At 45.3% G+C, this 14813-nt stretch overlaps 1 protein-coding gene across 3 annotated transcripts in view; it reads left to right on the plus strand.

The window, feature by feature from the left end:
* The window catches only part of LOC120955577 (probable G-protein coupled receptor Mth-like 1), a 156992-nt gene that overhangs the window by 126759 nt on the left and 15420 nt on the right, over nucleotides 1-14813 (plus strand). The gene's annotated exons all lie outside the window — the stretch shown is intronic.

A 14813-nucleotide genomic window follows, 5' to 3' on the forward strand; every position in this document is an offset into this window, starting at 1 on the left:
TGCCTTTGTTGTTGGTTGCTCATCATGAGCATCATCCCCCAAAACCGCAAACGCCGCCGTTCTCCAAAAGATGACGAATGTCTAGACGGAACGGGTTTGCTGCCGCCTCTGCCCTTTGTAGGAATGCTTGACGGCATGACGTGGGACTTGAAATGCATTCCGACGTTTGCACTCTGCATGCAGCTTCTGCCGATCGTTTGGCCTGCACAGCTTAAACCAAGCGTGATGGACATTAACGGAAGCATGAAAGCAATCCAAACAGGACCGGCGGATGAGACGGTGGGCGATGGTGTCTATTAGAAAGCATCTTCGCTTTGATTGACCACAACAAACAATCATCCACACTAATTTCCCGGATTGGGTAGAGAAAGTAAGCGTATCATCCAGCGGGTTTACAGGCTTTCGGCATCAACGATCGGTGTTGGTTACAGTTAAAATCAATTGAAATTGCACATACTTTCTGTGGAAGCGCCCTTCGTCCGTTATCACCTTCAAAGTACGCAATGCTTTTAGGCTTTGCACTGAATATTTCAAATGTGTGTACATCTCCATTTGAAACAACTCCTTGGTCGAGGCTTTCTGGTAGGACATGCATAGTGTAGGTGAACAAAGACAGACTTTATATCGATCCATTCGCATTCTTTGGAGAGAGAGGCAGCAATGCTTTGATATTTTTTCAGGAAATATGTACTTGCCTTACCTCCAAACATTCATCTCAACGCAAAACTTGTTGTACTGTTGAGTGTAGAGTATGCAAAATTAATGACTAAAAGAGAGTTTAGTGTGTGTGTCTTTCGTCCTTTCCAACTTGCCTGGAAAAGTTGTTCGTTATCAGTGACTATTCGACAAAACATTTAGGCTCAGAGGAACAGAGTCATCTCGTACGTTTGTGTATCTTCATGTTAGAATCGTCGAGCTGTGCATACATAACTTTCGCAATTATTAATGTAATGGCAAAATTGGGCATGCTATGGAGCAGGGGAAAAGGTGAAAATCTTATCTATGAGAGTAAATAGACGAATGATAAAGAGTTTATCGATTTTGAAACTCTTATCGCTTTTCTAATATTCTTCACACGAGTGTCATTTCAACTTGCGCTGTTCTGTCGATTGTGTTCAATGCTAATAATTAAACCTCTTTCACCACAATCCTTTACTAAAAAGAAGTGGTTTTATAGTGTTATAATTCAATCTGTAGTTGTGTGTATCCATCAGAATGAAGCATTATCCTTGATCAGGCGCAAGGACGCCGGCCATGGGTTTCATATTCACTATCATTGCCCATCTCACACCGGAACACACAAGCACAAGTGAAACTACTGAGACTATCTTGAACTGCATTCAACATGCTCTCATGGTCGATAATTACCGAGGCACATGGGTTATTTTATCTAATCCATCTCCATCCCGGAACCACTCAGAACGCTTGCTAGCGTACCGAGCTGGGGCTTAATGGCTAAAGCAGCAGTAGGTGCTGAAAACGTCCCAAGGCTAACCAGAGTGAAAGGAGAACGAAGACTCAATCGTTGCCCGTTGAAATGGAAATCAATCTCCAATTTATCACTCCTGACATTATCTCCCACGCTCGGAACGCTCCCGGGGTCCCAGTTCCTAGTGTCTGATGGCAAATTGTGCACTGATGTCTACGATAACTACAGTGGACTTGCCGGTAGACCAGCAATCTGCAGCCCGAGGAGTTATCAATTATGGAGGGAAATCGAAGTACTTATCAATATTCAATCGATGACACTTTCACTCCACCCAGGTAACGACGATGTCCAATAATAACCTGAAGCAGCTCTCGAGACGATGAGGCGCTCTTAGATTGCAGATTGGCTGTATCCTTTGTAGCAGGTTTATGTTATTCATAGCAACACACACATACCAACTCCCGTAGGAGGAGAATTAGGCAATTTGATTGGATATCATATTAACATGCGATGACATAAATCATTCCATTAGAAGAACTACACGCTCAGATTGATGCACAGAGTGCATACATGAATAGTAATAAGCGAGATAACGCCGTCTGTGGCATCCTCCAATCGACCCTGCCCAGACGCGCCCATGTTTATTTTTATTTTCCCCTTCATTAACCAATTTTCTTCAACAATGTCGCTGTTTGATGCATTAAAAAGGTGACATGAATTATTGCTCAACGCTCGATGCCTGCCGCAGAGGCAGTGCTAAAGCGGGGATTTGCCACTGGTGGTGGTAGTACCCCAATGGAGCCATCGATTTCGCTAACCTGTTGTAAGACGCGCTCTGCTCCAACTCCAATCGTAAAAGCTGCATCAGACGCTGTTTGCTTGGAAAGCCTGCTAAGGAGCTAAGAAATCACACCGGGTCTCCAGCCGTTTGCTTGTCGGCCTTTTGCATGTCGTGCTGCCTTTTAATTAAACCCGGGCGCACAGCCTTTTTGTCGCCGGTGTCGATCGCTGTTGAGTTGCTTATTGCACCACCGACAGGCGGCTGGGAATGAGGTGGACGGTGTATGGAAGTTTTATTGCCCGCTGGCCAGATTTGCTACTGCTGGTGGTGGTGGTGCTGTTGCTTGTGTTGCTGCTCGGGTGTATCTAGCTTCCGTTTTCCCTGACTACTCGCTCACTCTCCGCCGCTTGCAGAAAGCCAATTTGCACCGATAAAAAGTACGAAGTGAAGGTGTTTGGGAGGGTTGGCAGTCCGTACCGAATGCAACCTGAGCTGAGGGATGCTAATCAAAACGCTTGCGGCCATCGTAATTGGCAGCGAGAGAGAGCAAGAGAGAGAGAGAGTCAGCTATCAAAGTCTATCGAACCAGTCCCCAGGCCTTCTTGCACATCGTGTCCAGTTAAAGTGTCCATGCACAAGGGAGCAGGTCTATCGGCAGCCTGGCGAAGCGGCGGCTTGGTACCACTTGGTATTGGGAAGTGTAATTTAAATCAAATTATGCGATAAATCTCGTTGCCTCCACCACCGTTCCTCCGGTGGTGAGAAATTGCGTGAGAAAGTGAAAATTACGAAACCACATGTCGGGAGCGCTCCTTGGTCAGCGCTACCCGGGAAACCGAAGGAATAGAGCTGTGCGTCTCGTATCGATCGGTATCGCCGGGGCGCCGGCCATCGATCGAGGTGTACAAGCCGCCGTAGCCTTGAAACGTTACAGGCGGTTTTAAAAACACACACACACATCCGACTGGTCGGTGCTTGGTGAAGCGGTGAATCCTCGTTAGTTCAATGACACTCGCCTCGATCGCACCCGCACACACACACACCCGGGGAAATAAATCAGCCAGCATCGGCATGCCGGGAGCATAAAATATTTCTCACCTCGGAACACACGGAGTACACGGATCCGAGCGAAGCATGGACACACTGAACGGCGAATGTTGCGAAAGGTTAAGATCTCTTGTACACCTCGTACGCTTGTGTTCCGTGCTCTTTCCTCTGAGTGGTAGGTCACGAGTTTTACACGGCCAGATTTTTCGGATGTTACTACGGGCGAGTTGTCGGTAAGCAAACACAAACCACCACCACCACCAACCAGGGGTCAAACCAGCAGACCAGCAACGGGAAGAAATTCGAACCAAATCGTGCCCACCTCGCGTCTAGTGATCGTATTCCAAGGAAAGCAAAAAGAAAAAGAATAAACAGCAAAATAAATCAGCCCTCATCGGAAGGGTCCATGCGGGGAGACGGGGGGAGAAAGCGTTGGCAGCTAAAATCAGTGGTCCAGCAACAGCAACACAAAACGGACAAACACATTTCTCGCCTAATAAATATGTCCGCGATTCTCCCCATACACCCAGGGTACGTGACGACAAGCGGAGCAGTACACCTCCACCAGGAGACCGTCGAGATCCCATGTCAACCTCTCTACCCGATCCCTCGTAGGTTCTTCATAGGAAGAGTTTATAAATTTGCTCCGACAACCTCCCCAAAATCCGTCCGACATCGACCACTCGAGACAACGGTATCCTCGCAGCATGTTGCTCGCGCGGGTGGAGAAAGAATTTCCGAGCAATCTGCAAACTTAATCCGACAAACCCTGTTCCTCCAATCCCGTCCTGTTTCGGTGGGGGAGGCTGATGGGAGGTAAAATAGTAAAATCATTCTCCACTCGCCCTATCGAACAAGGTTTGCGGGAGGTTACCTCTCACTCTCCCATTCCCATTTGCCCAATGATTTCTTCGTCCTCTGTGGCCGTATAATTTGATTTGTCTTTGGCCGGAACCGACACGACGACACACAACGACGACGACCATTAAAGCCGGATTTTGACGACGGAACGAAACTGGATCGTTGCCAACGACGACGACGATGATGATGAGGATGACGAGCACGAGATCGTCCCGAATCTCTTGTTGAACATGAACGCGCAGCAGTCGGAGGGGTCGGGACGAGTGTGTACGAGTTTTTGATTATGTTCCATCGAATGTCTGTTATTTCTGCCTATTTAGTTAGTCGTTCCAGCTGGTAGCTCTGGTGTCGTTTTTCTGCCAGCATAGACTGTTGGGTTTGTTTGATGAAGTCGTTGATTGTTGGCAGTGAGAAGTTTGTCTTAACGTTTCTGAACATGATTTTATATTTACAATTTTCAACATTGACTGATCATGATATTGTTTTCTATCTCAATATTTATTCAATGAGAAAATAGAGCCCAATAACTTAGTTTCCCAGTATTATCCGAAGTTAGCAACTTATTCATCAACCTCAACATCCTTCAACAATTTCCCATCCCGCCGGGCGAGTTTTGGCGGTAAAACCTGTCAAGAGCTGTCCCCGCAAAACGAATGGATTATAAATATGTGCCTGATGATGTTCAAACATTGGCATCCGTTTTTGGCATCCAGAGAGACCACCCGCGGGGGATGAAAGAAGTATATACAAATCGTGTTGAAAATTGGATGCAGTTCTCGCACGATGTCAACAAGAAAGTTGAATGCATACATCGGGGTAGTAGCGTTATTTTTCCCCTTCTTTCGTTTGCTGTTTCGTTGGAAAATGGTTGACATTTTCCGATGCTTCAGCTGACATCCAAAACTGGCAAACATATTGACAAATTGGTACAGCAGCGCGCACTGCACTGGATAAATATCGAGAACTCGAGCGCTCTCTTCTGGTCGCAAATCACGCTTCCTTCTTCCTCCGCTGCTCGCTGCAGCTGCAGTGGTTAATTCGATCAGCAACGATGCTGGAAAGTTTATTTGTCCACCACCACCGCCGGCTGTGGAGGTTGTAGGATGGTGTCAACATACACACACAGAGTTTGACCATTTCGAACCCACTTTGGTATGAATAAATGAACAGAGACAATTCGTGGGGCCGTTTGTCCGTTTGTGTGTGGTCTTCGTCACAATGAATCCTCGTCGATAACACGTTCATACGCTTGCTTGATTTTTCCCACCAATGCTTTTCCCCGATCGAGTGTGGTGGATTTATGTCAACTTCGAGTACTCGCATCCGGATTTGCAGGGCGACCGTGTGGCGACCGGACATAATTGAATTATTCTGCAGCGCGGGGAAGAAGAATTTGCTGATGTGCAGATTAAAACACCGTACCACCGTGTTTTTGTGTGGGATTTGGAATATTGAGCTTTATGTGGGAGGTCGATGTGTTGGGATGTTTTCATCACATTTAAAGGATTATTCTATTTTAAGTCCATCAGTCTTTTTTTCATAAAAAATGTCTTTAAAGTGATATTTCTTGACCATTTTTGCATGAATTTTAATATCCAGTACATCAGCAACATGTAGCCACGCAGAAGTACTTCCTGATGTGCGCTAAAACGCTTTGTAAATAGATTATATCCTTCCAGCTTGGAGTGGCGAGTTGGCAGCAAAAGCTGCCTTTCATCCCAGACAGTGGCCAGGGTATACTGCAGCACTTGGCAGTTTGCTGGCACGCTCTCAGACGCCGGTGCAATGCGGAACATCGGCGTTTTTTTTACATCGCCCATTGCACTCGTAATTATGAGCAGCATCATTCAGCTGTTAGCTAACGATATCCGTACCGGATGGTAGTGGTCGTTTATCTTCCCCTCTTGCAAAAAAAGCCAAAGGACCACGCGAGGACTGGGTGTAATTATAACTCTAGAAAATTAATACAATCTCAAAGCCGTTGGTGCGCTAAACGAGGAGGCAATGTAAGAATATTACGGTGTGAGGAAAAGAGTTACTTTCTTCTGCTCGGAATCGCATTTTGTAGTGCAAACATCCCATAAAAAGGGGTTTTCTGTGAGTCTCTGTGCACAGAACTCTAATGCGTTCACTGGCGTACAATCTGGATGAGCTGGGAGTCAATTATTTAATCATGATTTATTCATCACCTTTCACTGTTTTTTTTTTTTCTCCAATCCAAAGCCTCCCAGTGAGCGGGAGAGAGGGAGAATGTTTTTACGGATTAAATCGATCATTTGTACCGCTCTGCTGCTGGTCGGTGGGATGGCGGAAGTATTTACGCATAAAATGGAAGAGCAATATTCATCCCGACGTGGGCAAGTAACTGGCCCGCTTGCTGCAAGGAGCATCCGACAGAGGAACCGGAGGATGGTTGGTAGTGGTGTGCGATACGGGTATTTGCGATTCGTTGCGACCGGTGGCGGCGGCAGTGGCGGAGAATTTGCGATCATTATGCATCAGAATTAACATAATTATAATTGTTAATTGAGCAACTTCATTACCGCGAATTAAAGCGTTTTCCAGATGCATCGGGATTAAGTGGACACAAAGATTATCATAAGAGGGGTATCGGTTGTGGGCAGTGCAGGTAGGTGTATCTCTTGTTGGATGGTAGAAAAAATGTGTGTAATTAATTTTCAATTATGCATCAAAATGGGATGAATTTATGAGCCTGATGGAGGACGTACTGGTTTGATCTTCGGAATCTTCGGTTTATCGAATTCATCTTTGATTGGAGCTTAATACGATTTCGAGGGTAATTTCTAGATCGATAACTTTGCCTACACCATGCTCCCTCTGTTTCAAATCACTTTAAATGCCTCTAATCGGAGGTTAATTTGTCTAATTGCCCCATGGTGTACGATTCAGATTTAATGTGCTTTCACAATCAAAAGCACCAACGATGTATCTCCAAACGCCAAATAAGTCTCGCACAGTATATTGTGCCAAGGTATTGTGCGCATATAAAGCAATAAAAAGTAATCCCCATAACAGCAGCAGCAAACAGCAGGGAAAGGTGCACACACTGAATTTATGACGCAAACGATAATGTGACAATAAAAAGCATTCCCTTCACCCGAATTGAGCCACACCTTGGTTGAGGTTTGTACTGCTCGACAAAGACTTCAAGAATGCATCTCACGTTCACATTCGAATCAACAGTCGGCCCGCAATGTTTAGGCACGCTGCTGGTTTGTTATGCTGATTATGTTTACCCTACCCCTCCGCTATTTCGGTGCTTCTAGAAGGTGACTTTTGAGCGATTTTCAAACCTCAAACCAAATCGGCGTCCACCTTCTCCAAGAAAAGAAAAGGCACAAAAAAGAGTGGTCGTACCAGAGAGTTTATCGCATGTGCAGATCGAGCCGTGCAGATCGCTCGGAGAGTTTAGCAGCGTACCACAATCAATCATGCCATTGTTTTGGAACGGGGATTGCTTTTTGGGGAGTTTTGCCCGCAAAGTGGAGCTGCCGCTTTATCTCATTGTGTGCTGCTTTTATTACTGTTCCCTTTCTTCGCGTGTTGGGCGCTTTTGTGTGGATGCTTTCCCTTTTCGCTGTTAACGATCGTTCAGGATCGGGGCGCTTATCGATCTGGGAGTTATGTTACCGATGTGAATGGGTTTGCGATTATCACATACATATCTCTGTTTTGTATGGGATAAAGCCACCCCAAAATCCTAAATCACATGTAATAAATGTAGGTTAAGGTGGGTTAGAAAGAATCAAGCGAGGGAGAAATCTATGACGTGAAATCTTTGACACAGACATCCCTAGGGGGGATCAACTCCTCCTTTCTTTTTCGCTAATCGGAGGTTTGGGAGTTATGCTCGAAGCGAGAAAGGCGGCATTTGTTAATGTTAATGTGGACATTTGAAAGTGGATTGCACGTGCTTAGAGTTGAAGATATTAGCAAGAAGTTGTATCAGAACATTGCCTAAATTAAGGCGTATACATTACTTCCGTAACAGCTCGTCAGGGAAGCGTTTTCAACCATTTTAGAAACAATTTTAGAAAAACAAATCACAATTGGGTGCTTCCTCTTTTGTTTCCCATTTATGGTAGAACCGTTTTGAGAAAACACATAAATCAACGATGATGATACGATAATGGTTCACGCTGTTTCAAACAACCCCAAGACCAGGCCTACCCCACACGTGGATAGACCGAACGGATGGTCAGAATGAATGGTACAAGCTTGTTTTCACGTCAGTGCGATCTTCAATTAGCACCTGGTTCCACCGGCTTCCAACCCGAAAAAAAGCAGGCCATACAAAGCATACAGCACAAAAAATGTGCTAATCTATTGCCGCTCTTCCTTTGCTCAGCTTTCTTTCGCGAATCGTTGCGGTCTAATTTGCATGTAAAAGGGAAACAACCCGGGCGAAGAGAAATCGGCAGCTCGCGGCCACGATTAATAAGATTACTAATCACTCCACACAGTAGAGCAGTTGTAAAACTGATGCGATGCGATTTCTTCCCCTGTGAGCGCATTCTTCAGCCCGGTAAGCGGAACGATCTGCTTGTCACTTGGGGAGCGCAAGATTGGACAGATGTCGTTTTGGTTGGCTGTGGCGCGGTGTGTTCGCTCTCTAAACTATTCGACTTATCATTCAATTTTGGCCCGATTGAATTGATGTTTGTTTTCGCGCGATGCTGATGAAGTTGCTTTTCATCGCTGTTTTTTTATGGCGGAATCAAAAACCTGCAAGACCGGATCCGATTGATATTAAAGTTGGGAGCAAAAAAGCAAAAGGATAATAACTATTAGGGAACATTTTCACCCTGGGAAGTTTATCCAGCGACTGTACACTCAGAAAAAAAGAGCATCAGAAAATAGCAAATATTGCCACCCCAAAAATCCACCCGTACCCGTTGATTAATAGAAAATGACTCGTGATATTTTGCCAGCTTCTCTTTTTGCTTCACAGAACCGACCGCGTGCTAAGGGGACTATTGCTGGGAGGGTTAAACTTTGCACCACCAGGAATGGAACGTTTAATTTCTAGCCAACGACAGTGTGCGTGTGTGTGTGTATGTCGTTTCAGAAAAGTTGGCACATGGTAAAAACATAAATTGAGTTCGCAAACACGGCGCAACGTTCGTCGTGTGTGAAGAATTTAATTAAAGCTTATGACGTGTTCTGCGTTGTCTAGTGTGGGCCACTTTAATTTAAAATTTTGCTCCGTTTTTCATGCATTTGGCTTAATGCGGAACTGCAGAGGGTATCCATGTACGTTTAAAGAACATTTACTGAGCTCTAGGATATTTGTTTCATAAGATGTTATTGATGTTTTTTTGAGTAGTGGATGGACATGTCCATAGAAATTAAATTAAGTTCAATCTTTTTTATGATTATTTAATTTCATTACATTGCGTAAAAATATAAGCCAAAAACGACCATCATAACAACGATTCAAGGCTGCCAAATTGTTTGCTTCTGTACATTCTAAAACTGGATTTCACTGCATCGCATGTCCGGCATAAATAATTTCCTCTGTAACATGTACAACCTAGGCCCTATAAGTTCCAAATATACCAATTTTCACCGTTCTCACAGTACGATAACGATACGTTTTGCCCGGGGGACATCGCGAAACATTGCGACACGGCAACCCCGTCCAATCGCATGCGATGATAAAGAGATACACCACACAAATACCTCACAAATTGCTATTTTCGACCGCGGTCGGCCCTGTTGAAGATTCCTTCATAATTTGCTGGAACACATCCACCGGGAAGGGAATTCGCAGTTCCCAGAATTACCCCCCCAAAAAAAAAAAAAGAAAGATGAACCAAGATCTGTCGCAACCCTTTTGCTGTGTCTCACATTGAGACAGTTTGTCATTCAGTGGCCGTATGCGTATTCGACTGACACTGAGCAAACCAGACGGACGTAAACGGGCGCACAACCACGCGGGGAAAGGGAAGGAACCCACAAGACACACGTTATTCGCTCCGTTGTAATCGCTCCGGTGGGAAATGGGTCATGAAGTCAGTGAGTTCGGCAAAAGGGAGTGTGGAGTGTGTGTGGTTTTTCGTTTTCGTTTTCGACCCCGATGCTCCTGGTACACATGCAAACGCACGATGAACGATCTGTTTTCACAGATTGTCTGCCCGCGTCTCTGCCCATAGACTCGCAGGCCGCACATCCGGTGTTTTTCTGAGGTCTGTTTCGCCCGTGGCCAGAGATCGTAATTATCCGCACGTTTTCAGAATTTCCAAACTGTTTGCTCTTGAGCTGTTGCTTTTGTTTTTTTTCGCCGGGTTGTTGCAGACAAATTATTACAACCACCGTAATGAGTAATGGTTGAGGGGGAATTGAGACGGGATTGGAAGGATTTTTCGAATTTTCTGTGAAGTCGTCCACAGATGATGTGAATAATTTTCAACATCCGTCAACAGGCGTTCATGGCATTAAAGAAGTTGACACAACACTGGGAACAAGTTTTCAATATCAAAAGCGTACGAGGAACAGATTCAACACGTTACTCCAAGACGAAGCATATCTTCCTTATCGAGTGCTTGAAGTCTCCCAATGCCGGATATCCTCTACTCCATGTATCAAGCCTTAAAAAGGTAGAACTATCTGCAAACTATGCAATCTAAATGCAAATTGTTGCTTTCAAATTGCTATGGCAAAAAAGCTACGTTGCGCCACACACTCGCTTTGATCACGACCAATTCAATGGTGCCGTAAAGAAATTGAATACTGCTTCCTGAGTCCGCATTCTGAGCGGGAGGAAACATTGCTCCAAACGTGCCATAAAAATGGTTCAAAAGCACTCACAATCATATCGTATTGTGTTTAGATCACGAGCTCCTTGGCGTGCTCCAAGAAATAGCAATTGCACGGTTGGTCTGGTGAACTGTTGCTTTTTTGATAGATATTAGAGAGAAGAAAAAGAGAAGAAAAAAACACCCCCGGTCTGCTCTACATCAAACCGGAACCTCATCTGATTTTCTGCCTGAATAAACTAACACAAAAAGTGCGCTGCTCACAAAGGGAGACTTTCGTGGAGGGTTTTCAAATGTGCAAGTATAAAAAAATCTACCAAAAACCTCATCTCAACCACAGGAACAACTCTGCTCTGGTGAAGAGCAGAAATGGCACACAATTTCGTATAAACAAAAACATCCATTTTCCAATGGGCTAGAAAAAACAAAAGCTCCCACAGCACAATCGCGCAATCGATTTGAAGGAACAGACGCAGGAACTGATCACATTAATGTGCAAAATTTCGGGTTTGAAATGACGGGCGAATATTTACGATGTGATTCCTTTTGGTTGTGGTGGGACTAGCCGCCATTCTCACCAGGGGAAAAATGGAGTTGCGTTTTAGTTTAAATGATAACGGACCCTCTCTCGTGGTTATTTGTTGGAAATTCCATTTCTTCTTTGCGAGTGATTTATTTTTGACCCTGTCATCATTACTCGCCCGTGTGGCGTTCATTGCATTAGAAGAAAAATCGCCTAGATCGCGATTACATTACATCCGCTTTTTGACGCTCCACCTCAGATGGAGGCCTAATTTTAAGAAGAAACCATTGGTGATCCCTTGCCATATTGTTTGAGGTGTCTTCGGGCTCTCTTTTTCAACGCGATCACGCATTACTTTCCCCAAAAAAAAGCCTCGACCCTCACCCACACACGGGATGAATAGCTTCAGAGGTACTTGTTAATGGATCCGGAAGAGGATGTTGCCACAACCCCACCGGACCGCGCACACGTTTCCAAGCATAGAGGCATAGAGGCCCGAAGATAAACGACGAAACTGTTCGTCGACAACACAGGTCAGCCCCCGTTGTACAATGTGCGAAAAGTGAAATTTGTTTTTGCATTCCCATCCGTCCACCGGGTGTGTGTTGCGCTATGCGTCTCCCCCTTTGCAGGCGCGAAGCAAACGTAAAGAGTCCGTCCGTCCGACCGTCCAGTTTCTTGACGATCACGGCCATACTGATAGCTGCCGCCACGGGTATAAGGGCAAACAAACGCGCAGGCGGCTCAAGATCGTGCGGCGGGGCGCGCATACATTTGACACCAATCCGCGGAGCCAAAGCTGTCAATCAAAGCCGGCGTGCGGATGGAAAACAGCACCGCAGCAGATCACACCGGGAACAACGACTACGACCCGGGTTGGAGCAACTACAACAAAAAAAAAACGAGAAGAAAATGGGAATAAAAAAACGAGCAACCGGCAGCATCGGGGTGAACGATGTGCGATAGCTCGTGGAAAAGAGCATGAATGAACAAACAAGTAAAGATTAGAGCACCACCACGGTACTACCACGGTGTACACCAAGACGCGGAAGATCGCCGGTGGTTTGTTTTAGAAGAGAAACGCGGAGCGAAACACCCCGGGAGTTCCTGGGGGGAGGTGGTTGGTGTCGTCGGTCCATTTGATGGGGCAGCATCGAGTTGGAATATGCGACTACGGCAACGACGGTGACGAGCAAATAAGTGATGCTGCACATTAAAAATAGAAACGTATTCATGGCCATGATTCATAAATAATGCTGGATTTTGGGTCGCCGATGGTGTGTCTGTGTGATGGATCGACAGACACGGTCAGCAGAGAGGACCGTGCGTTCGATGTGGAGGGTGAGGAGTGGGGTGTTGGGTATTATGCTTGAAATCAATTACATCGATAAAGTGTACGTAATGAATAATGAGGAAGAGCGGAGAGAAATGGGCAACTGTTGTTTGTTTCAATTTAATTAACAGCTTTGCGGAGTTCATAGAGCTGCAGGAATATTTTCCTATAAAACTGTGATTTAAATTATGCATTTGTGTAACAATTCAAAGGCTTTTCATAATGTATGCGTCATAAAAGGGATTTAATTGCAATCGATGCATAGAATAATTAGGAAATATATTTTGCAAATTATTGTCAATTATTTAGGACATTGTGAAGACATTGCATTTAATTCCACGTTTAACGCAAAGAGATGATTGCTGACAAGGTTTATACATATCTATTTATGGCATCTTTTGATCACTTATTTTACAAAACTGCAGCTCCTTGACTGAAATACGCAAAACATAAAATTTATACTTTTTTTTGTAAGAATTAGTATATTTAATCACTATTTAACAAACAGTGTAAGTTAAAACATTAGAGGAACCTTGTTTTGTGCCATAAAACATAAGGTATTGTGCTATAATCAATAGATAAGAAGCAATATTTTTAACCATTTTCATGACGATTTTGTTATGTACCAACTTTCTAGTACCATTGCTCGTAGAGGACACATCTGTAATCTTTACACCTTCACCCTAATATGAACTTTAAAGAAAAGACACTTCCCTCGACAATAGTGATGGGCAAAACGGCTCCGAAGCCGGCTCCGACCGGCTCCGCTCCGACGGCTCCGGAGCCGGTTTTAACACAAAGGACCAAAATAACTTTTTCAATGAAGTTTCAATCGAGAAAATCCGTAAATAGCGGAGTAGGTCATGTTTCAAAGAATTTATCAAAGAAGATATATTCTTTTTTTTATTACGCTATCATACAATGATGTCTCTATTGAACCGTTAGTTCGGAGCCGTTGATCTGGAGCCGTTGATTCGTCGCCGGCCCCGGAACGGTGGGCCTGAAGCTGGCTCCGCAGCCGTTGGAACGGAGCCGTGAGTGCAGAGTCGTTATTCCGGAGCCGACTACGGAGCCGTCGGAGCAGAGCCGGCTCCGGAGCCATGGGTGCGGAGCCGGCTCCGGAGCCGTTGGTGCGGAGCCGGCTCCGGAGCCGTCGGAGCGGAGCCGGCTCCGGGAAAAAGTCGGAGCCGGCTGCGGAGCCGTTAGTCCGGAGCCGGCTCCGGAGCCGTTGGTGCGCTCCGAAACGCCCATCACTACTCGACAACTCGAGACCAGATAAGCAACATCTGGAACGGGGCAAGCAGTGTGCAAAAATATTGATCTTGACCAACCGTCCAATTTTCCAACCCTCACCAACCTGTCCAGTGCTTAAGCATTGACTAATGGAACGATTACACTATCTACGTTACAGCTGCAAGCATACAAAAAAACGATAAAAAGTAAGGGTTCCACAAGATAAAACAGTACCGGCTGGATGCAGCGAGACTGCACCTGACTTGCACTTGAAGGGGAAGTGAAAATTCACCCTCCGGGACAAGCACGCTTGGCCGAGTGTGGCACCCATCCGTGGTAATGTTCGCAAATTTGTAATGAAGAAAACTGTTGTTTTTACTTTTTTTTTGCTGTCGCCCCTTCATCATTTCGTTCCTTTCTTTATCCTGCGGCACTTTTCGTTTCTTACTCTTTACGGTTTAGGCCGGCGAAGGTTTAGCATTAAAGGCTGAAGAGATGACGAGAGTTTTTGTTTTCTCTTCTGTCTCTGTTTTGACTCTGTCGCCAATTCTACGAAGCTATGAAACTAACTCTACGGCAAACGCGCCTAATTGGTGCGACCTTACTTGCCTTGTCCCGTTTCGAGGGATAGCCGAGACCTTTTGGCGTTTGGCCTACTCCCCCCAGCCCAGACCTGACCGTTCGTGATAAGAGAGAAATTCTCCCCCACTTGATGCTCGATTACGATCTCCCCGCCGACCTCGGTGTTGGAAGGCCAAAATAATAGGAAAAAACAGCGCAGAAACGCATCAACAGAAAAGTTCCAAACATTGTTTCTAACCGTTGCG

The sequence above is a fragment of the Anopheles coluzzii genome, chromosome 3 (genome assembly GCF_943734685.1).
Source record: "Anopheles coluzzii chromosome 3, AcolN3, whole genome shotgun sequence".
Lineage (NCBI taxonomy): Eukaryota > Metazoa > Arthropoda > Insecta > Diptera > Culicidae > Anopheles > Anopheles coluzzii.